The following is a 22,790-nucleotide window of genomic DNA, read 5'->3' on the forward strand; positions in this document are numbered from 1 at the left end:
AATGTGCATTTGTTAATATGCATACCCATGGCATACGTTAATATATAACTGATAGTGGTTTCATACGTACAAAATTATTGATAGTGTGTCCTACTGCAAATTCATCTTGCATCCGGTCGATATTCTCTTTGAGCACTTTGTTGAGTTTTCTGGCACCTTGTTTTGTAGATACTGCACTGAAATTAGCTGAATATTCAGTAAAATAGTTGCAGCATTATATTCAGTAAACAAACTGTAAACGACGTAAAAAATATGAAGCAGGTTGAGGTTGTAGAAATCGAAAGTACCCTTTTTTACGGACGTTCGACTGAATCATAGCATCCTTTTTCGACATCGATACAACTTGCACTTAGAAGGAGGTTAGAGGAAACGTCGGTTTTTCTGTTCGTTGCTCACGAAGCAAGTTATAGGAAAGGTTCTTTTTCTTCTTTAAATGAAATGTCGCATGTTCCATGCTATTAAAGGAAACATCTTGTGTGCCTTTCAGAACACGACGATTCATTTATTTATTATTCACATTGTTTCACATCCCGCCAATTTTCAAAAATCATGTAAAAATAATATTAACAAATAAATAAATTACATTGTATATTAATAAAACACATTTCATTTGTTAGTATCATCTACACAATGTTAGTGCGTGTAAATGAATGACACATAGCATAACATCAGTAGCGTGTCAAATCCTAAACCCTATACTAATGTTATGTGACGTTTCTTGCAACTAAAGGAATCACTATACATAATAAACTCAAAACTAGTAATCGCTATATGATTTAGCAAACGTAAGTATAAATCATGGTAATTGCATAATCGCTATATCTATTAATCGCTAAACTAAGTAATTACTATCACATGAAACACTATAAATAATAAACCTTAAACCAGTAATCGTTATACGATTTAGCAAACGTAAGTACAAATAATGGTATCTTCATAATCGTTATACTGAGTAATCAACACATTAAGTAATCGCTATCATAAAAAACGTTAAAAGTAATAAACCATAAGCTAGTAATCGCTATATGATTTAGCAAACGTAAGTACAAATCATGGTAACTTCCTAAACACTATACATATTAAGCGCTATACAAAGTAATTGCTATTACAGGAATCACGATACATAATAAATCCTAAGCCAGTAATCGTTATACGTAAGTACAAATCATGAAAGAGTTATATAATTACAAACCTAAGTTTATGTAGTCTTGTCAATTTTTCAGTGGCACTTCTGTGTTACACTTATTAAGGAAAGAATTATATAATTACAACAAAGAATGTTAGAATTACAACATAGAATTACTCGGATACACAAATCACATATGTTTATTCACTTGCGCTTGACGACTAGGATGGACATAGAACTTGTCTCTTTCTTGGACTTGGTGGAGTCTCTTTATTTGGTGGCCTCTTCATTCCCTTGATCTTATAAAACCCACTGGTACTCATCTCAACCAGCAACCCAATTTGTTTACTCAAATTCTGCACGTGCTTTTATAACTCCTTATTCTCACTCTCCAGCATCGCTAACCTTTGGTCAGACAATACCTTCTCCTTTAGAAGTTGTATTTGCTCCTTATCATGTACTGCAACAAATGAAATTCAGGTTGCTTCTCCTCAATCTGTCGATTTCCATGCATGGGTTGCCAATATTGTTTGAAATAGTTGAGGTCATATTGTCGTTCTTTATAATCATATGGTATGACACGAACACCTCCTTTGTTCCAACTATCCAATTGTTTCCTAAAGCGTTCATGCCAATTCACGTTTGTGGCCTCACCACTATTCATCTTCTTTTTCAATGCCACAGGCAATTTTGGTATCGACTATCACAGGCCAGCTTGTAGGAGTACTCGACTATCATGTTGCATCTCGGCTTCACATTTGCTAAAGAGCCAAATATCGCATACAAACAGTCTCACAGCCTCGACAACAACCTCATCGTCCTCGTCCTCGACCTCATCCTCCTCATCTCTATAAGATCTTCACATAACCTGTACAATCAAGTTTGTAGTTTAGATATAGACATAATTATTCATGAAAAATGTTGAATGCGATAATGATTTATACAAAAGAAGACAAAATGTTGAATGTGATTATTAGTTAAGAATGCCAAACATTACAACGAATTACTATAATGAAAGTTAGATGCAAATGCGATAACGATTTGTACTAAAAAATGAAATGCTGAATGCGATGATTACTTGAGAATGCTAAACATTACAATGATTTACGGTAATTAAAGTTAGATACAAATGTGATAATGATTTGTACTAAGGAAAACAAAATACTGAATGTGATGATTACTTGAGGATGTTAAACATTACAACGATTTAAGGTAATGAAAGTGTGATCATCGCAAAAATTTTCCTCTCGTAATATTCTCTCTCTTCCTTTTCCTCTTCCTCTTCCTTTCCTACCTCTATGTCCTCCTTTTTGAAGGGAGAAAATAGAAGACGGAAAGAGAAAAGAGAAGAAAAAAGAAAAGAAGAGAGAAGAGGAATTATTTTGCGGGTCTCACTTGACCTTAATTTTGAAAATATTTGAAATAACTCGGCTCCGTTTTTTAAATATTTGCGGAAAAACTGGGAGACGGGATCCGCTCGTCGATACGAGGTTCGACCGTTCCTGGCGCCTTTACTAGGGGTAATCGAACCAAGGGTCGAATTTTATGCCTTTTGTTTTTGCTAAGAATTTATCTAAGAAATTATTCTAAGTCTAAATGCACAAAGAATCTTGCTTGTGCGAAATGCAAAGATGTATGCTCTTTTTGAAAATGTTTTGAAGAATTCCCAAGTGTTTCTGAGATGAATTTGATAAAGTGAAGAAATGATTTTTAACTTAGAACTTAAGATTAAAGTTCTAAGCTTTTAGAATAATCAAGAGCTTGGGAAAATAAATTTGGATTTTGGAAAATGATTTTGAAGTTTTGAGATAAAAGAAGAAGAAAGGAATTTTCAAAGTCATAAATGGACTTTGAATCAGAATAGAAATGAAAATGGAATTGAATCAGAAGGAAAGATAGAATTGGGAAATCTGAATAAAATTGAGAAATGGAACTGATTTAAAAGTTGGAATTTCAAGATGAAATCCGAATCCAAGATCTGGATTCTGAATAGAGTTCAAAGTTGAATTTTGAATTTAGGATCTGAAATGGGAATTTGATTTTAAATCTGGAATGAAATGGAATTGGTTTTAAGAATTGGAATTAAAGTGGAATTTGGATTTGGAATTTTGAATGGAATTGGATTCAAGATTTGGAATCCAAGATGGTATTTAGATATGAAATCTGAGATCCAAGATAGGGTTGGACTCTGGATCCTAAAATGGAATTGGATCTGAAGTCTGAGAACCGAAGTAGAATTGGATCCTAAATGAAATTTGAATCTGTAATCTGAGATCCAAAGTAGAATTGGTTTTGGATCCTAAGGTGGATTTTGGAGCTGAAATCTGAGATCCAAGATGAGATTGGATTCTAGATCCTAGAATAGATTTTGGATCTGAAGTCTAAGATCCAATGTAGAATGGAGATCTAGATCCTAAGTGAAATTTGGATCTGAAGTCTGAGACCCAAAGTAGAGTTGGGTTCTGGAAGGGATTGGATTCAAGATTTGGAATCCAAGATGAAATGTGGATCTGGAGTCTAAGATCCAAAGTGGAATTGAATTCATACTTGGAAATCTGGATCCAAGTTGAGATTTTAACTTTGATTTTTAGAATTTCAAAATTGATTTGAGGATGAACTTCAAAGTCAAATGGGACTTTGAACTTGATTTTGGAATTTATAAAATGAATCAAGTTGGATTTAAACTTTGAAATTGATTTCAAAGTTTGGATTTGAAAAGTGAGGTAGAATTGAAATGGGAATTTGAAGAAGAGATGCTCACAATCACTTGGATTTTTAAAAGGAATTTTTGAAAAGTATGATGCAATTCTACCCTACATGATGAATGAATTTAGAGAATTTAAAATTGGTTTTTGAAAAGCTATTTCATTCTTTAAATGAATTAAGAATGAGATTGAAGATATAATATATCCCTGACTATGGTCATTGGATATATTATATAATAATCACATTTAAATTCAAGTGAAGAATAAAATACATTTTTGGTGCTTTTATAGAATTTAAAATGAAATTAACTCTCAATATACCCTGACTATGGCCATTGGTATATATTTTGAGTTAATTTTAAGTTAAATTCTGATAAAAGAAGAAAATATTTAAGGAAAATATTATGAATTTTGAAAATGGATCCAGTGTGGATCCAGTGTTATTTTGTAGAAGATAAAAATGTTAAGTTTTGTCCACACCCTGACTATGGCCATTGATGTGGATCATCAACTTAGTATCAATTATCTCTTACGAAATGGTGCACGTGCCATTCGTGTTTCACCATTGTGAGAATTTGAGAAATAAAGGAAGAAAAAAAAATGCATGAGAACAAGCAATTTATGATGTTTACAATGCTCATTCATTTTACCTAAAGCAGGAAATGTAAAGGATTCTCATTAATATCTAGCTTTTTACAATAAAAAAAAAATTAGACTGGGAAAGACAAGAGCCACCTCTTCCATATATCCCTGCAAAATGGACTTAGTGAAATGTACTGTATGAAAGAATGCTATCTTAGAAGTGAGATAGATAAGTTCATGGTTATATACGTGTGGTGAAAGAAATACATATATATATATATATATATATATATATATATATATATATATATATATATATATATATATTCTTATCTAGACATGAATGCTTATACCAGGAGATATATCAATGCTTAGAAAGGCTAAGGCTGGGATAAAATGGAATGCCCACACAGGACTAGACTGAAAATATACATGTTGAAATACCCATGTCGATGAATAATCCTAGAACCCAAATGTATCATAAGACAGGATATATGACAGGGTGGACTGGGCAACTATGATGGTGACAGCATAGGTACATGTGCATTGTGAAGGGAAGATATGGGAAAATGCAGGTGAGATATTAATGGTGGCATTCAGCAGGAAGGGGAATAGGTGTTAGGTGTAAACACAGGTTTAGGTGCAGCTAAAAAAAAACTGTATTAGACATTATTATGATAAGTAGTGGAATGAGGTAGTGTGTGTAGGTAATATGCTGTGAAAGAGGGGCTGGATGGAGGTAGATGTGGCAATGACAGGAGGCTATGCTGTGGGGTATGAAGTAATAGGAAACATGCAAAAGGCTGTAGGAAGTGCTGATGATGTGCAGGGTGTGTCGAACATACAAAGGATACGGGAAGTGCTGATGGTGATGCCAAATATCGTTGTAGATGTCACAGCAATAGAAGACATGGTCATGAATGCTAACAGCGATTTAAGGCATTTGCTATAATTGCTTACAGCAAGGCCAAACACTTGCTGTCAGAAGCTTCCTACAATAAGACCTTTGATGTAAATATTTAGATGGCTGAAGGGTATTGGGAAAGGTGAGATGGAAAGTGATATGGTTTTGCAGGAAAACACAGGTGGATGTTATTCTAACAACCATCATGATATGTTGGGATGGGTAAACAGTGAAATGCCACTGATGAAGATAGTACTGAATAAGGAGGTCTGGGCTCTAACGTGATGTTAAAATCACACCTGTAGATGGGGCATCAAAAGATCTCTTGGTGGGTTTTACAAAGTGATAGGTAATATACAAATAGTGTAGTAAAAAGTGATGATGAATGCTATGCATTAACAGGGACTTAACAGAGGTTGGTGATGATATATATACATGCTAAAAAAAATTGAAAGATAGCCTCAGTCTGGCTCTGAACCATGTTTTTGATAATCATGTCACCCTAACATTTGGCCAATCATTCCAGAACTGCTGTAATAATTATGATTTCCTGCGAAAGCAACAGTTATGTAAACAACAATAGGCATCAAAATATGGTGCATTGCTCAGCCTGAGCCGTATGCATGTACATAGTTGGATGGAGGTCAAAATGAATCCCTGCAATGGTGTAATTTATGTTGATTGTCAAAACTGGATGCCTAGCAGGGGATAAATCATACTTAATTGACATGAAAGATGCACAATAGTTGGTAAATGTAATTCATGCAAACATTACTCCATACATACAAGCCCTGAACTGCAAAGCTCTTCAGAAATGTGCATTGCCATGAGATGGATGCTATGAAATCCATCATTGATATCCAGCAGTTTTTAGAAAGACACCACTATTCACCACATATGTGCAAGGTGACTGTATTACATGAGATCAGAAATTAAGGATGAGCTAGCGATTAGAAATTGATGAGATTAACAAGAGATTATATATGATAAATGCTTAAGCCAAAAACAAGGGATCAAAATAATGTAACTAGGCAATTTAAGATCACACAGAAGAAAGAGGATAAAAGGGAACCATCAAAATAGATGAGGGTTTGATTGATAAGCCCAAAAAAAATGAAATCAAAATAAAATAATAAGTGGTTGAATGAATGAACTGTTGGATCAATGGTTTTAACACCATTGTTGTTCTAACTCATGAAGAACAGACACCTGCTGAAGTTCTGTTTTATTTGCAATGACAGCATTAACACAAGATATCCCTTTATCACCATCTGGTAAAAAAAAAAACGTTACATCGTAGTATGTCGGATCCAGCGAATTATTTGGGGGCTATCACAACTACTTAACGGTACCAGGTTCTGATGCTTCCAGCAGGAAATTTTTTTTTTTAAGCAGACTAAGGTGAAAAGGCCGGCAAAAAGAAAAGGGGACAGAGCTTTTCTGAGCAGGCTCTATACCACTTCTCGCTTGACAAAATCATTAAACACAGCTACCCAAAAAAAAATTCATCAAATTCTCTTGATCCAACATCATTCAATGGCTCTTCATTCATTGCAGCAACTGCGATTATCAGTCTCCAAGTATCCTTGTGTGATAAAAGAAAAGGAATCACCTCATCCCCCTTTTTTTTTTAAGGCAACTCTGCAAAGGCTGAAGATGTCGAATGCAGCTGGGGTAGAGAGGGTGGTATGATGAAGTAAAGAGGATCAAAAGATGTTACAAAATGGCGCATAAAGGAGAAGTTAACAAAGTCCATAGCAATCAACCAGATGTCATAATCTTTTATCATCACGAAATAGCAAATCGAGAGATTCAAGACCAGAAAAGGTGATTAGTGTGAAAATCAATTGCTGAAATATAATAAAAAAAAATTAAACATACTCTCGAAGTTTGGATAAAAGAAAAATGATGTTGGAGGTGATTCCTCCGTTGCTATTGCACATTGGTGGATCAACGTTGCCATAAGCAATTTTGACATCACCAAGAGGCTTTGAAATAGAGTCATAACGTCAAAAAAAAAGAGTAAACAAAAGGTGAAGATAAAACTAAAGTTTGAAATTCAGATGAACCAACGATGCCATTGCGAGGCATCATCGGATATCAGTATGAAAGAGAAGACATCAAAGTGAAAGAAAATCGAAAAATCTCCATAGATGCAGAACAGAGACAAACATCGAACACTAAAACATAGAATTATAGATAAAACAGAAGGGATCGAATTCTAAGCCAGCACTAATATTTCATGAAAATCAAGACAGATTCAGGGATGATAAAAGAGGACGATTCTTACCTGGTTTGCAGGGGTTTTGAGAAAAAAAAAAGGAATCCGGCTGAGAGATGTATTTTGATCTTGGATGGATGGATGCTCCAGCAGAAGGCCGATGGAGGTGGGCGATGGGTATCTTCTTCAGAAGAGATGTCGATCAGAAGACACGTTGAGCAGAAACCGAGTGAAGTTCATGGGTTATAATGGGTGCCCAGAAGAAACTTGGAGGAGTTGCTCAAAAGGATACCAGATCATCGACAATGGTGGTAGGTCTTGCTTCTCTCGCCCCCCTTGAGAGTTGTTGGAACCCCTTTCTTAAAGGGCCAATGGATGTTTCTAGCGGAGGTTCGTTGCGGATGTGGGGTGAAGAACAGGGGAGTCGGTTTTGAGATCGACGATGGAGAGAGGAGAAGAGGGAAGCGCGGGAGGATTCCGTTGTAACTTTTCCCTATTTCAAAAAAAAGGGTCCGCTTTTAGAAAGATTTTTGAAAAGTGGTTTAAAATGAGGTTTTTGGTAAAATAACTTCAAAAGCTTGAAAATCATTTGTTTTTCTTGTATCTTTTCTCAATTTTTTTTTGTTTTTTATGTTATTTTTCCATTTTTTGTAGTTTTAGAATAAAATCCTAAAATTTTATGAGAAATCAAAGGTTAAAACTAATTTTTTTGGTGTTTTTGTAAAATATTTACAAAAGGGAATTTTTCTGAGAATTTAAAAGCTATTTTGAGGAAATTTCTTCAGAAATGGGTTAGGATCCATATTTCGAGGAAATATGGATTTAAAGTGCTGGATTCGGATCCGGAATTAATTTCAAATATAGCTTTATGGAATTTAATTCAGAGAATCTGAAGAAATGACTTGATTTTCTCAAAAAACGGGGTTAGGGGCAAAAAGGGTCATTTTTACAAAACTTTGAAAAATTTGGGGTGTTCACAGAAAGTTAGATGCAAATGCGATAACGATTTATACTAAAGAAAACAAAATCATGATGATTACTTGAGAATGTTAAACATTACAACGATTTACGATAATAAAAATTAGATGCAAAGGCGATGATGATTTGTATTAAGGAAGATAAAACCCTAAAGCGATGATTACTTAAGAATGCTAAACATTACAACGATTTACGGTAATGAAAGTTAGATGCAAATACGATAAAGATTTATACTAAAGAAAATGAAATGTTGAATGCGATGATTACTTGATAATGCTAAATATTACAATGATTTACGGTAATGAAAGTTAGATGCAAATGCGATAACGATTTGTACTAAGAAAAACAAAATACTGAATGTGATGATTACTTGAGAATGTTAAACATTACAATGATTTACGGTAATGAAAGTTAGATGCAAATGCGATAACGATTTGTACTAAAGAAAATGAAATCATGATGATTACTTGAGAATGCTAAACATTACAATGATTTATGGTAATAAAAATTAGATGTAAAGGCAATGACGATTTGTATTAAGGACGACAAAATCCTAAAGCGATGATTACTTAAGAATGCTAAACATTACAACGATTTACGGTAATGAAAGTTAGATGCAAATGCGATAACGATTTGTACTAAAGAAAATGAAATGCCGAATGCGATGATTACTTGAGAAAGCTAAACATTACAATGATTTATGGTAATGAAGGTTAGATGCAAATACGATAACGATTTGTACTAAGAAAAATAAAATATTGAATGAGATGATTACTTGAGAATGCTAAACATTACAATGATTTACGGTAATGAAATATAGATGCAAAGGCGATGATGATTTGTACTAAGAAAGACAAAATCCTAAAGTGATGATTACTTAAGAATGCTAAACATTACAATGATTTACGCTAATGAAAGTTAGATGCAAATGTGATAACGATTTTTAATAAGGAAGACAAAATCCTAAAGTGGTGGTTACTTAAGAATGTTAAACCATATAACGTTTTACGCTAATGAAAGTTAGATGCAAAAGAGATAACGATTTGTACTAAGGAAGACAAAATCATAAATTGATTATTACTTAAGAATGCTAAACATTACAACGATTTTAAATCATTTACCTCATTTAATTACAGTCCATTTAAAATAAATTAAACATTTTTGCACTTGATATTTATTGAAGCCCACTCGCCGATCATGAGAAAACCATAAACCGTAGGGCCACATTGAGGACGCAAGGCGGCAATATGCTCCCAAGTTCAGACCTACAAAAACAATATATTAGTAAGACTACAACCTTCAACGAGCTTAGTCCACAAACACTAAATATGTAATAAACAAATACCTGAACAAATGGCCAAAACCCCTCGATGATTTTCGTACCCCTACTCGCACAGTAAAGTTGACTGTACAAGTGTGCGAGCATAGCAGCACCCCATGCCCAGTTGTCGACTTCATCTAAGTCTTTCAGGAACTGTAGCCACGAGTAACTTATTCTCGAACTAGAACAATAAAAAAATAAAGTAAGTCCAAAAAAATAAAGAAAGAAGTCGCGCAACTCTTGGTCAGCTGCTTCAGATGCACATGCAGCGGACCGACCTTCTCATTTATTACAGAAAAAATAAACTTTCATCGATGATAAATTGCCTCCACCAGAAATGCACTCACGTCATTCCTCCATCGACATTCCTAGAAGGGTCGTGCAATTGTCCCTTGGGTTATAGTTTGAATCCTGTGTTAGGACAACACTTCCATGTCACTTAAGACCCATAATTTGTGCCATATCTTCTAGGGTCATGATCATCTCAAAACCCTCAAATTAAAACGTGTTCGTCTTATTGTTCCACTTATTGACCATGTGGGTTCCAACAATTTTCAAAATAATGTTGGTCCAGAAGGCTGCCAAAGTGCATCTTTCGTAATCAGTACTTTTGATATTCACTCAGCTTTTTAAACCACGACAGAACTACAGGCTACTGACACCGCTCTCTCAACTTTTCACCTGTTGCTCTGCTTCTCTTCTAACTTGCCTATAACACAAAATATCAAATCACAGTTAATTGTTATATATAGTAATCGCTATCGCAGTAATCACTATACAAAGTAATTGCTATCGCAGTAATCGCTATACATAATAATCGCTATACAGAGTAATCACTATACATAATAATCACTATACATAGTAATCGCTATACATAATAATACCTACAACAGTACACCGCGACATACAGTAGTGATTAACGTACCTTGGTCATACTTTTCTCCTCTTCATCCTCTTTCTTTCTCTGTTTTTGTAATTCTTCCTTCCTTCCGTCCTTCGTGACCATCGTATGCTTTTTCTTTCTTTTTCCTTCTCTTCCTCATCCTCATTCTCCTTTCTTTGTCTTTCCTTCTCTTCCTCGTCGTCATTCTTTTTTCTTTGTCTTTCCTTCTCTTCCTCGTCCTCCTTCTCCTTCCTTTGTCTTTCCTTCTCTTTCTCGTTCACCTTATTCTTCCTTTGCCTTTCCTTTTCTTCCTCATCTTGATGCTTCTTCCTTTGCCTTTTATCTTCCATCTTCATCATTTGGCTTTCCTTCTCTTTCTCTTCCTTCTTCTTCAATTGTCATTCTCTCTCCTTATTTTTTTTTTTGCCTTTCCCTCTCCTCCTTATTCTTTTTTTGCCTTTCTCACTCCTCCGCCTCCTTCTTCATTTGCCTTATCCTCCTTTGTTTTTCAAAAAATTCCTACTTCATCAGTTCCATTTCTTCCTCCTTCTTCTTCAACTGTCTTTCCCTCTCCTCCTCCTCCTTCTGCTTTTTCATTTGTCTTTCATTCTCTTTCTCGTCCTCCTTCTCCTTCCTTTGCTTTTCCCTCTCCTCCTCCTCCTTCTCCTTCCTTTGCTTTTCCCTCTCCTCTTCCTTCTCCTTCTTTTGTCTTTGTTTCTCCTCCTTCTCCTTATTCTTCCTTTGCTTTTCCCTCTCCTCCTCCTTTTGCCTTCACTTCTCCTCCTCTTTATTCTTCCTTTGTTTTTTCCTCTCCTCTTTCTCCTCCTTTTGCCTTTACTTCTCTTCTTCCTTATCCTTATTATTCCTTTGCTTTTCCCTATCCTCCACCTCGTCCTTCCTTTGCCTTGGTTTCCTTTGCTTTTTTTATTATCCACCTCCTTCCTTTCATTTTGCTTGTCTTCATCATCCTTCTTCTTCTTTTTCATCATTGGATTATCATCTTCAATATCTGACGGATTAGGCTCTGATCTATACTTTACCAGCAATCGCTTCCTTTCTTTATCATTCTCAATCTTCATTATTTTGTAGTATGCTTCTACTTGCTCATACAAAGCATACTCTTGGATGATTACATCAAGAGTTTTTTCTGTTGACGATGAAGTGTTTCTTTTCTTAGAAATGTAAGCCATTGGAAACCTGCACAACACAAAAACTTACCGAGACGGCAAAGGGTGCTATGACGAAAGAAGACGAAGTGTTAGAATTTTTGTGCAACGTTTAGGAGAAAATATTACGAAGAACTCCTTTTATAGCCGAGGAGTTTAATGCTTATGGGACCCACCAAAGATTTTTTGTCGGTTCACATTTTTGGTGGTTCACGCCTTATAATAAAAGATTTTATAATGATGTCATTGTCAGCCACGAAGATCTGCCTTAATTTGTTGCAAAAATATTGTCATAGTATAATGCAATCGGATATTCAAATATCATACAAATCGATATGGAAATTACTGTTGATAGCTTTTTAATGCTTATGGAACCCGCCAAAGATTTTTTGTCAGTTCACGTTTTTGGCGATTCACGTCTTATAATAAAAGATTTTATAATGACATTGTTGTCGGCCACAAATATCTGCCTTTGTTACGAAAATATTGTCATAATATAATGCAATCAGATATTCAAATATCATACAAATCGATATGGAAATTACTCTTGATGACTTATAAATCGATATTAAGAATAAAACAATATCTTAAATCCATATTAAGAATCAGCATAGAAATCGATATTAAGATTCAGAACAATATCTTAAATCGATTTGAAAATTTGTATTCATATCTTAAACATCGATATTTAGAATCAAAACAATATCTTAAATCGATATTAATAATCAAAAAATATCTTAAATCGATATACAAAATCATGATAGAAATCAATATTACGAATCAAAACAATATCTTAAATCGATATTAAGAAAATTATGCTGAATTACCGTATTGATGATTAATATATTATGCGATATGTATATCGATGTGTAAAATATTAGGTATTTTCTAGTATCGATTTTTAAGATGTTATACCATGTATTGTCATATCGCGACCTACACAATGACGTCTATGTCTGCCACAACTGGATAAAAATCGCTATCGACATAAGTACAAATCGCGATACAATTGCATGAACAAATCGTTGTCTCATCTAGTCTTCAAATTTACACCTCGTTTAGGGTTTAGGGCTTAGGTATAATGTTTAGGATTTAGGTTTAGGGCTTAGTGTTAGTGTTTAGTAAGATATGACACAATTTGTAAATCCTTTTCTTTATCATTCTCAATCCTCATTATATAAATCATAAATCATTGTTGCTTTAAATGTATAAATTATAAATCATTAAATATATAAATCATTGTTGCTTTAAATGTATAAACGATTTGTATGTATAAAGACTATAAACTATCGTGATTTGCCTTTAAGAGCTTTGTCTAAGCGAATGATACGTTCCATCGCGATTTACAAAATGACTGATTCATAAATGGAGGAAAGAAAACTAAACAAAATGTGATTTGCTTTTACGAGCAATGTCTATGTGAACGGTATGTCCTACCACAATTTACACAATGACTGGCTCATAAAAGAAGGAAAAGAAAAACAATAAACAAATCGATATGATGTTTATACTTAGTAAACTACAATTCCTGACTTAGTAGCAAATCAATATCACTATACGATAATTGATATAACGATTTGCTTGATACTGATTGTCCTTTTGCGAATTAATTTTATGAGCTTTGTATATATGAACAACATGTCCTACCGCGATTTATACAATGACTAATTTATAAAAGACGGAAAGGAAAATACAATAAGCAAATCGACATGATATTTAGGCATAGTAAACTATAAATCGAGTTAACTTCAATGATACATTACAATCACATTCATTACAAAATATATAAGTGTTGCACATTCTTTGTTTCTCAAGCAAATATCCTCAGCTAAACATTCTTTGCTTTCAAAGTGTTGCACATTCTTTGTTTTTAGAGAACCTTCAATGTTATCACTCCTGGCACAGAGTTCATATTCCAGCTAGCAAGAGCTCTAGAGAGATATATATTCGATCGGCACATAGAATCGCTTTGCAATAAAAAATGCGCGCACTCTTGAGAATATGCTTCACAAACTTCAGCTCATGCACTCACCGCTAGAAGAAACCGATTATATGTGCACATTTGTCATGAAGTATATCAAATGTAGGCAGATATTTTTTCAACTACGAATTATGGTTTGTGAACAATGAAGGGTCTGACAGTAGGAATAGATCAAATAGATGAACATCATCACCCCCTGTCTATCATGCAGAATATTTGTGTTTGCTCCAGTATGGCGGCAATGATTGAAGATGATTATGTTCATTATATTCTGCGTAAGCTTCGATATACTTCACGACAAATACGTCATAGTCGTATGTGTCATGAATATATCGATCTATACACAGAAGATAACAACCATAATCATCATTAAAGATTATACAGATCTTTCTTCATGGTGTGAAACAACTACGTTATCAGCATCAAAACCCATCTATCAAGCACAGGTAAAAGGAACACAGAAGAACAAAGAAGAAAGAAAAATACAAGAGAGAAGAAGAAGAAGGCAAAAGAGAAAAAATAAGAAGAAGAAGTTGCGATGTCGCAGAAAAGAGGATAAATAGATTAGGGTTTTAGACATGGACAATGGGCCGGGTAGGGTTTTACATAGATTAAGGTTTTACACAGATCTATATTAGGGTTTTACATAGAATAGGGTTTTACACACGTGTGCATAAATTGACACAACATTTAGACTTAGTAAAGTACAAATCGATTTACAACTTGATAACTATTAAAAAGTTGCAAATTGTTATCACTGTTATATAGAAAAAGTGTTTTATCACGATCTGTACAACAACCGACATTAAGTTAAAGTTGCAAATCGTTATCACTATTTTATAGAAGAAGTGTTCTATCAAGATCTATACAGCAACAGACCTAAATCATAAATGATTTGTCCTATCACGATCTGTGTTTATGAGCTTTGTCTATGTGAATGATATCCTATAGCGATTTGATTTTATGAACATTATATATGTGAACGATATGTCGTATCACGATGTACCTAATGACTGATTCATAAAAGGCAGAAAGAAAATAGCTGTAAACAAATCGACACAATGTTTAGACTTACTAAAGAACAAATCGACACGTTGTTTAGGGTTTCGGGGTTCAAAGTTATGGTCTAGGTTTCAGGGTTTAAGGTTAAGGGTTTAGGGTTTAGCATTAGGATTTAGTAAGATATTAAGGGTTTAGGGTTTAGGGTTTAGGTTAAGGTATAGTAACAAATTGACACAACATTTAGACTTAGTAAAGTACAAATCGATTTACAACTTTATAACTATCACGATTTGCTTTTACGAACATTTTCTACGTGAATGATATGTCGTATAACAATTTACTTGATACTGATTAATAAAAGGCGAAAAGGAAAAATAATAAACAAATCAACACGATATTTAGACTTACTAAAGAACAAATCGACACGATGTTTAGGGTTTGGGGTTTAGGATCTAGGATTTTGGGTTTTGGGTTTTGGGTTTAGTGTTCAGGGTTTAGGGTTTAGGGTTTAGGGTTCAGGGTTTCGGGTTTCGGGTTTCGGGTTTCGGGTTTCGGGTTTAGGGTTTAAGATTTATGTTGTAGGGATTGGGGTTTAGGGTTTAGGGTTTAGGGGTTATGGTTCAAGGTTAGTGTTTAGGGTTTAGGGTTTAGGGTTTAGTAATATATTAAGGGTTTAGTGTTTGTCGTTAGGGTTTAGTAAGATATTTAGGGTTTAGTGTTAGGGTTTAGGTTTAGTGTTTAGATTTAGGGTTTACGATGAGGGTATAGGGTTTAGGTTTAGGGTTAGATATTTGTAGTACGTAATTGAAACCTGTGTGTGAGGAATAACAATTGTAGCAACATGAGATGGCCATTTGCGTGTTCAAACTGTTGCTCATTTAGGATTAATATAAATCGCTATTGCATCAAACGTATAAATAGTTCCTACTTTAAACGTACAAATCGTTGCTTCAAACTTACAAATCGATGTAGAAATCACACCCTTTATAAGTACATATTGTTGTAACGTTTGGGCTTCAACAGTAAACCTTGTTGTACGATTTAGCAAACTTACAAATCTTGGTAACTTTATATATCATAAATCGTTATTGCATTAAATGTATAAATCGTTGTTGCTTTAAATGTATACATCATAAATCATAAATCGTGTTGATTTGACTTTGTTACCAAAATGTGTCATTCATTTATAAAAGAAACATCATTTCACATCCCGCTCGCTGTTAAAAATCGATATGCCTTGTGAGACCTGTGTTTCGGTTTACGATTTATGAGATTTATGCAGTGACGTCTATATTGGCCACAACGATTTGCCTTTGTATAGAAAATATTGGAATAGTATAACGTAAATCGCGGTTGTAGTAATATACTATTGATTTGAGAGATATTGTTTTGTTTATTAATATCGATTTGTAAGTTATTATGCTTACGTTTATCGTATCGATTTGTAATATGAATAAACGATTATGTTGAATTGGTGTATCGATTTGTAGTATATTATGCGATATATACATCGATTTGTGTGTTCAAATCGTTGCTCATTTAGCGATTTCTATTAAAATTGTTGCACATTATTTGAAGTATGAATCGTTGTAAATAGGTATTGTATTTGCTAGTGTCAATTATTATGATATTTGTTGTATGAATCACGTCAAAACATGCTAATACTATAAATCGTTAGTTTTATTGGCATGGTAAATAATAACTCGAAGATCATTACAAATAACTGAATGGCATTGAATGATGAACAAAGTTTACAAAGTTTGTATACTAAGTTAATAAACTCCAATTTATTAAACTCCTCACAAGTGATACTTTATCATGCTTCCAACCACCTTATCATGCTTTGTCATGCTTCCAACCACCTTTCCTTTGGCAAAGTCAACCCATTCTTTGTAAAGATCTTCAATTATTTTTCTTCGATGAGTATGTACAACCATTACGAATGAGCTCATTTGCTTGCAAAGGATATGTGGGATCTGACCCTTGATACAGAGTTGTCAAAACTTCTGCATAAGAACATAGAGCTACCAGCTGCAGAGTATACTTTTGAATCTGCTCTTGTTGATCTAATATCTGATAGATCCTCAGTTGCACGACAAAAGGTGGTCCAACAACAGACGACGGTAAAAGGTGCTCCAGCAATAGACGACAACAAAGGGTGCTCCCGCTGCAACAGACAACAGAAAAGGGTGCTTCTCTGGAGGTGTAAGGGTGATCTGGAACAGAGAGGGCGACATATTTTGAGGTTGAGACTCTTCAAGCAGAGGTGTTTACTGCTTAGGGCGAAAACAAAAGGTTATCCTCCATTTTCTGGCTAGAGGACATTTTGGTACATTACTCAAACATCGTTTCATGGCGCCAATGGTGGGAAAGGATACTTAAGTCTTTACAAACGCACCAGACTTCGATGCTAAGTGGTGCAGACACACAAGGGGAAACGAGCCCCACGTGCTTACATACGTGGCGCTCATTCAGACCCGAGAACACGCACATGCATGTTTTGAGGGAGAACATATAACCTGCTTCTATGAAAATTGTATTCCCCTAAAAAAAGGATGAAATTTGTATTGGATACAAGTGAAGATCAAGGAATTCCTAGATCTTAGAACTTTCTAATAGTAGCAACAACCAAAATATGCCTATATATCAACCTGATACATATGTTGAATTTCTTTCTCCTTATAGTAACAAGAGAGTTCTATTATTGGATCTTGACTCGATATGCATAATCTGGCAGTCACCTTCCATGTAAGATTTTGCAAGATAACTTGGCCAGTTTCATCAAACTTCAACATTCATTGTTTTGGAGATGGGATGAAAACATGACCAAGTTCATGATTCTCAAGTCTTTTGTGTTGAAACATGTCCAAGTTCATGAACTCCAAATTTTTTTTTTTTTGCTTGAAATATGACTGTTTATGGTCTTCGTCATCAGATTTACGTGGTGCCCAAACGCACCCTCATAGTGCTATGAAGTCGTTGTCGTGATGAAGACTTGTCTCTTAACATGCCCTGATAGCAACACACTAATGAGTCCCCTTCACGATCTGTTTGGTAGATCAAGCGTCACCATCTCTTTGAAATGAAATTTCAATGATCTACATTCACTAATGTACGTTTAAAGTGTGAGGGTGGAGCTGAATCCTACTTGAGTTAGTAACAAGGACCATGGTCTCACAAGTAGGGCTGGTAAATGAGCCAAACAAGGCGAGCTTGAAGTGTTTAAACTTGACTCATTCTTGTAGCATAGCCAAGCTGAGTTCGAGCCATAATGAGCCCAAGCTAAATAAGTCGAACTTGGGCTGGCTTTTTTTAAAGGAGAAAATGCATTGTTTTAGATCTGAAAGTAATAAGACTTCAAAAAAGTGCATTGATTTGGAGCTGGAAACAATAATATTTTATCTCAAAACCTATTGCTTGCAAACCAAATGCTTCAATCATTTGGTCTATACTATACTATAGAACATAAAATACATCTGCACTATACTTATTATTACTTAATAAGCTGATACAAGCGGGACCAAACATTTTATTTCTAAAGCTATTGCCTGAAAACCAAATACTTCAATCATTTGTTCTATACTATATATTATATATACCACAAAATATATCTAACATATATTTATTATTGCTTAATGAGTCTACACAAGTTTATCCAAACACTTATTATTCATGTTCAGCTTGTTGAGCCTATTTTATGAGTTCGAACGAACCATTTATGATCGAGCTAGCGACGAGAAGTTCGGCATGGTACCCCCAGCTACTTCAAGTGTCAAACAGTACATGGTGTTATGTCTTGTACTGGCATTTTACATGAACGTCCACCGTTTTACCTGATCCGCCCTCGTGTAAAAGGCATGCAAAGGATGTAGCTGAGGGAAAAACACGAAACACTTCGTCAGATAACTCGTATTATCACCCACGCAACAAAAAGACAACTCATGAAGTCAGTGGACCAACTTGGTGGGTCCAGGTCAATTGACCCGAACTATTAGAACAGTAAACTTTGGGTATGACTAACGGTACAATTAGATGCAGATGATCCAATTAGAAATGCTTGCCAAAATCCAGGGTGTGTATGCCAATGATTATCATAGTAGATACCATCAATAATATTAAAATACTGTAGATTGGACACATATGGTACAAATATCGGGGCCCACTTGCTAACATAATGGATATTATTAGGTCGGTTGTATTGGCCTACAAGTCCAATCTCATTTTGTCATCTTTCCAAAAGGCTATCTTGGCATTCATATCATTTGAACATGAAGCTTTATGTTCTTGCTAAGAAGAATTAATTGGTAAGACAAATGTGAGAACCAGTTTTAAATGCAATACTAATGGCATTTACTGCTTGAGCTGGAGCACATGCTTAGAACATATACCATGGCAGTTGAACGGGGTGGGGGGAACGGGTCCTCGCTCCGTCTTGTCTCATCTGGACCGAGGATGGAGGACATGAAACGGAGATGAAAGCGGGGATGGAGGTTAAAATCAAAACCTGTGCAGGGATGGACTTCTTACGCTTTCCCCCGCCCTGCCCCATCCCCGATCCTTCTTTGGAGATGGCAGTGGACCGAGAGGAAACGGGGTTTCGCCCCGCCTCGCCCTGTTTGGACTTAAGATGGAGGACATGAAACGGGAATGGATGCAGGGATGAAGATTAAAATCAAAACCCGTGTGGAGATGGAGGGTAGGATTTTGAGACAGGGTGGGGGGTGGAGACTCGGTCCCCTGACCCCCACCCCGGTCCACTGTCATCCCTACATATCATAGACCAACTTGACTTGGACCAATCAGACACCTTTAAGCATGGACTTAGCGTGCTGGTTGGCTCAGTGAGAATTCAATTAGCCTATTAAGTTACAAACCATGGTTGCCTCTTACCAAGAAGGCAGAGCTCTCATAAGTAACAAAAATAGAGAATTTTCTCTATATCTCTATTTTATCTCAATGTCACAAATCTTAGTACCACAATTTTCTCATTTAAGAGGAAATATATAACAATTAATAGGTTAAAAACCTTGTCTTTAGAAAATCTCAAAAAAAAACTGTTACCATACCTAATATTTTAAAATTACTAAAAAAAGTCACAAATTTATCAAGATTTTACCGCTTAATGATATCAAAATATCATTGATACTGGTTACCACGTTTTATGACACTTTAGTTGATGACTAGTAACAATATAGAGACTCTCAAAAGACTAGTAACATTAGAAAGAATAATTCATGCCCCTAATGCCCTGAGATATACAAAAACAAAAAAATCTTAGCAAATCAATTTAATTCAGACATTTTCAAAACCACACCATTGAACAAAATAGACCCGAACTCGACCCAACCGACTAGCCCGATTCCGGACCTAGTTGGTTAGGTTTTATGTGGACTCGATCGAGCCGAGTCAGGGTCGTTTCCGTGTCCTGGTCTCTTGAAGAGAAGTGGGACATGCGTGGGGCTGAAACCTTTAATAATTAATAAATGTTGGCACATGGGCGGGGGGCAGCGGAAGTGGAAGGCTCTGGTTGTATGTGCCTTCATTGGTGTTATGCGGAGGGGCAGATGCTCCTCTCGACGCGCACCACATGGCCTGCCGCTCCAGCCTCTGACACATGCTTTGACTCCACGCCAACTTGTATGGCACAATATTTCACAATCCCCAAACTGTTATCCCGAGATGGATCTTCTCTAGGGTTGTCAACCGGCTTGGTTTACCAGGACCCGATCCGAACCAAACCCTATAAGGTTTGGGTATGGTAATAAGTGAGAAAACCAGGGACTGGATACAAAGGTCCGATTAATACATGAACCCGGATATAATTTGTGAAATTCTATACCAGACCCAGACCCAACCCGAGTTTCGATTAAGTTTCAATGTAAAAATGATAAAAAATATGGTTTTACTGGGTTTGGTTCATGTAGTTTTTATCTAGTCCGAGTATGATTTTTTCTTATATTGAACCCAATTAGACCTGAAACCAGACCGATACCATACCCAAAAATCTGATCCAAGTCTGGTTCCATTGGGGTCCAAACCAAACCCGACCCCTTGACACCCTTAATCTTCTACCGTTGCCCGTCAAAACTCCTTAAAAGCTCAGCCCGTTTTAAGCCTCTTCTTGCTGCCACTACTGTTGGGAAACGGATCGGGTAACCTGACGGATCAAACTGACAGGTGGATTTGGGTCAGGGCTTTAACCCTTGACCTCTTAGTCACGAAACCGAAATTTGACCCGTTTAATAATAGATCAAGTTCGACATTGGTCTTGGCCTACTGAGTCGATCCAGTGGGACTTGAGCAAAATCGGTGGTGGCTTGTATGTCAAAGATAAATGGTCCTGCCCGCAAGGGCTCCGCTCATCTGGCAGGGGTGACTTGTGAATGTCAAAAAGTTGATGGGAGATGCAAGTTTGAAACCCATGGATGCCATACCTTTAGACAATGTTTAAGCTGGGGTACTCTCCCGTGGGCAAGGAGAGAGCATCAAGGGTTTTACTGATTGGAGGTCAACCGATATGCCGTTGGTGATGAGGGTTTTTTTTTTCATGATTTAAAAACTCGCCGGGTTGACCAGTGACTTGGTTGACTCGGCCTGGATCGCCAAGTCATCGAGTCAAAAACCAAGTATAACTCGGCTTTAACAAAACTCGGCTGAGTCATAGGGAGTCAGCCGAGTCACGGGCAAGTCATGCACATATATACATATATAATATATTTTTTATCTAATTAATATAATATATGAAATATATTATGTATATTATATATAAAAAAATGATTATACATGTATTAATAAAATATTATATATATTATAAAAAAATATTATATTATGTATAATATATTGGTAAAATATTATAAAATATAGATAATATATATATTTTTTATACAAAATAAAAGTTAACATGACCCAGCTGAGTCACCAAGTTGACCTGGCTGAGTCACGGGTCACTCAAGAATGAGCCGAGTGATGAGTCACCGGGTTTTAAAACATTGGTTTTTTCCTTGGAGTATAAAAAAAAAAAGATAAATGGGTCCAAGTTGGCTATGTCGAATGCCTGCACTTACTCTATGATACGAGCACCAATGGATTGGATTTGATCAAATCTCGTATCCAACATCATTGCATTATCTTGGATCTGGATCTTAAAATAGAACCAAAAAGTGTTTCGGAATTGGATTAACACTGATACAAATCTTGATGTCTAGATTTTCTGGCTGGGGAAAACCTCATGATAAATTAAACTTTTTCTAGAAGATCTTGAAAAATATCATCTGATACAAAATAATTAAAATAAATATTTAAAATTTATTAGATGTACTTTTTATGGAATTAATTGTGTGATCTTTAGGTGATAATTTGAAAATATTTCAGGATTATATTAGTGTCTACAAATATCGACAACAATTTATATGGTCCGGCTCTTCATGAAATTGCATATAGATTTGGATTGGTACTTTTTTTTAATATGTACTTGGGTCCAAATTAAATCTGATCCATTTGAACAATTTGCACAATGTAAACTACCTGTTTTCAACCTATTGCTACTATATCTAATAGTACAATATAAAATTCATATTTGGTTTCAAATCTACTTCATTGGACCTATTTCCACTTTGGATTTAATGTCAAACTTACAGATTAATCTTCTTATGATAACTTCGGATAAACCAAGATTGGCCCAAATCCCAACCATTTGACCCCTGTGAACAACTGCAAGCGTAAGAACCACATTGGCTGTATGTTTTCCTAGACGGCGACTGATCTCTTCAGACCAACCATATTTATGGGAACCTTTAATTCGGATCTGGTAAGGCTAAAAAACCTTATATAAAGATCCAAAACTGGATGGAGCATTTTTGCAATGTAATACTGGATCTACTAAAGTAAGCATTTGATAAGATTTTGGTTCTGGTAAGGATTG

The sequence above is a fragment of the Nuphar pumila genome, chromosome 1 (assembly GCF_984573655.1).
Source record: "Nuphar pumila chromosome 1, dmNupPumi1.hap1.1, whole genome shotgun sequence".
NCBI classification, from domain to species: Eukaryota; Viridiplantae; Streptophyta; class Magnoliopsida; order Nymphaeales; family Nymphaeaceae; genus Nuphar; species Nuphar pumila.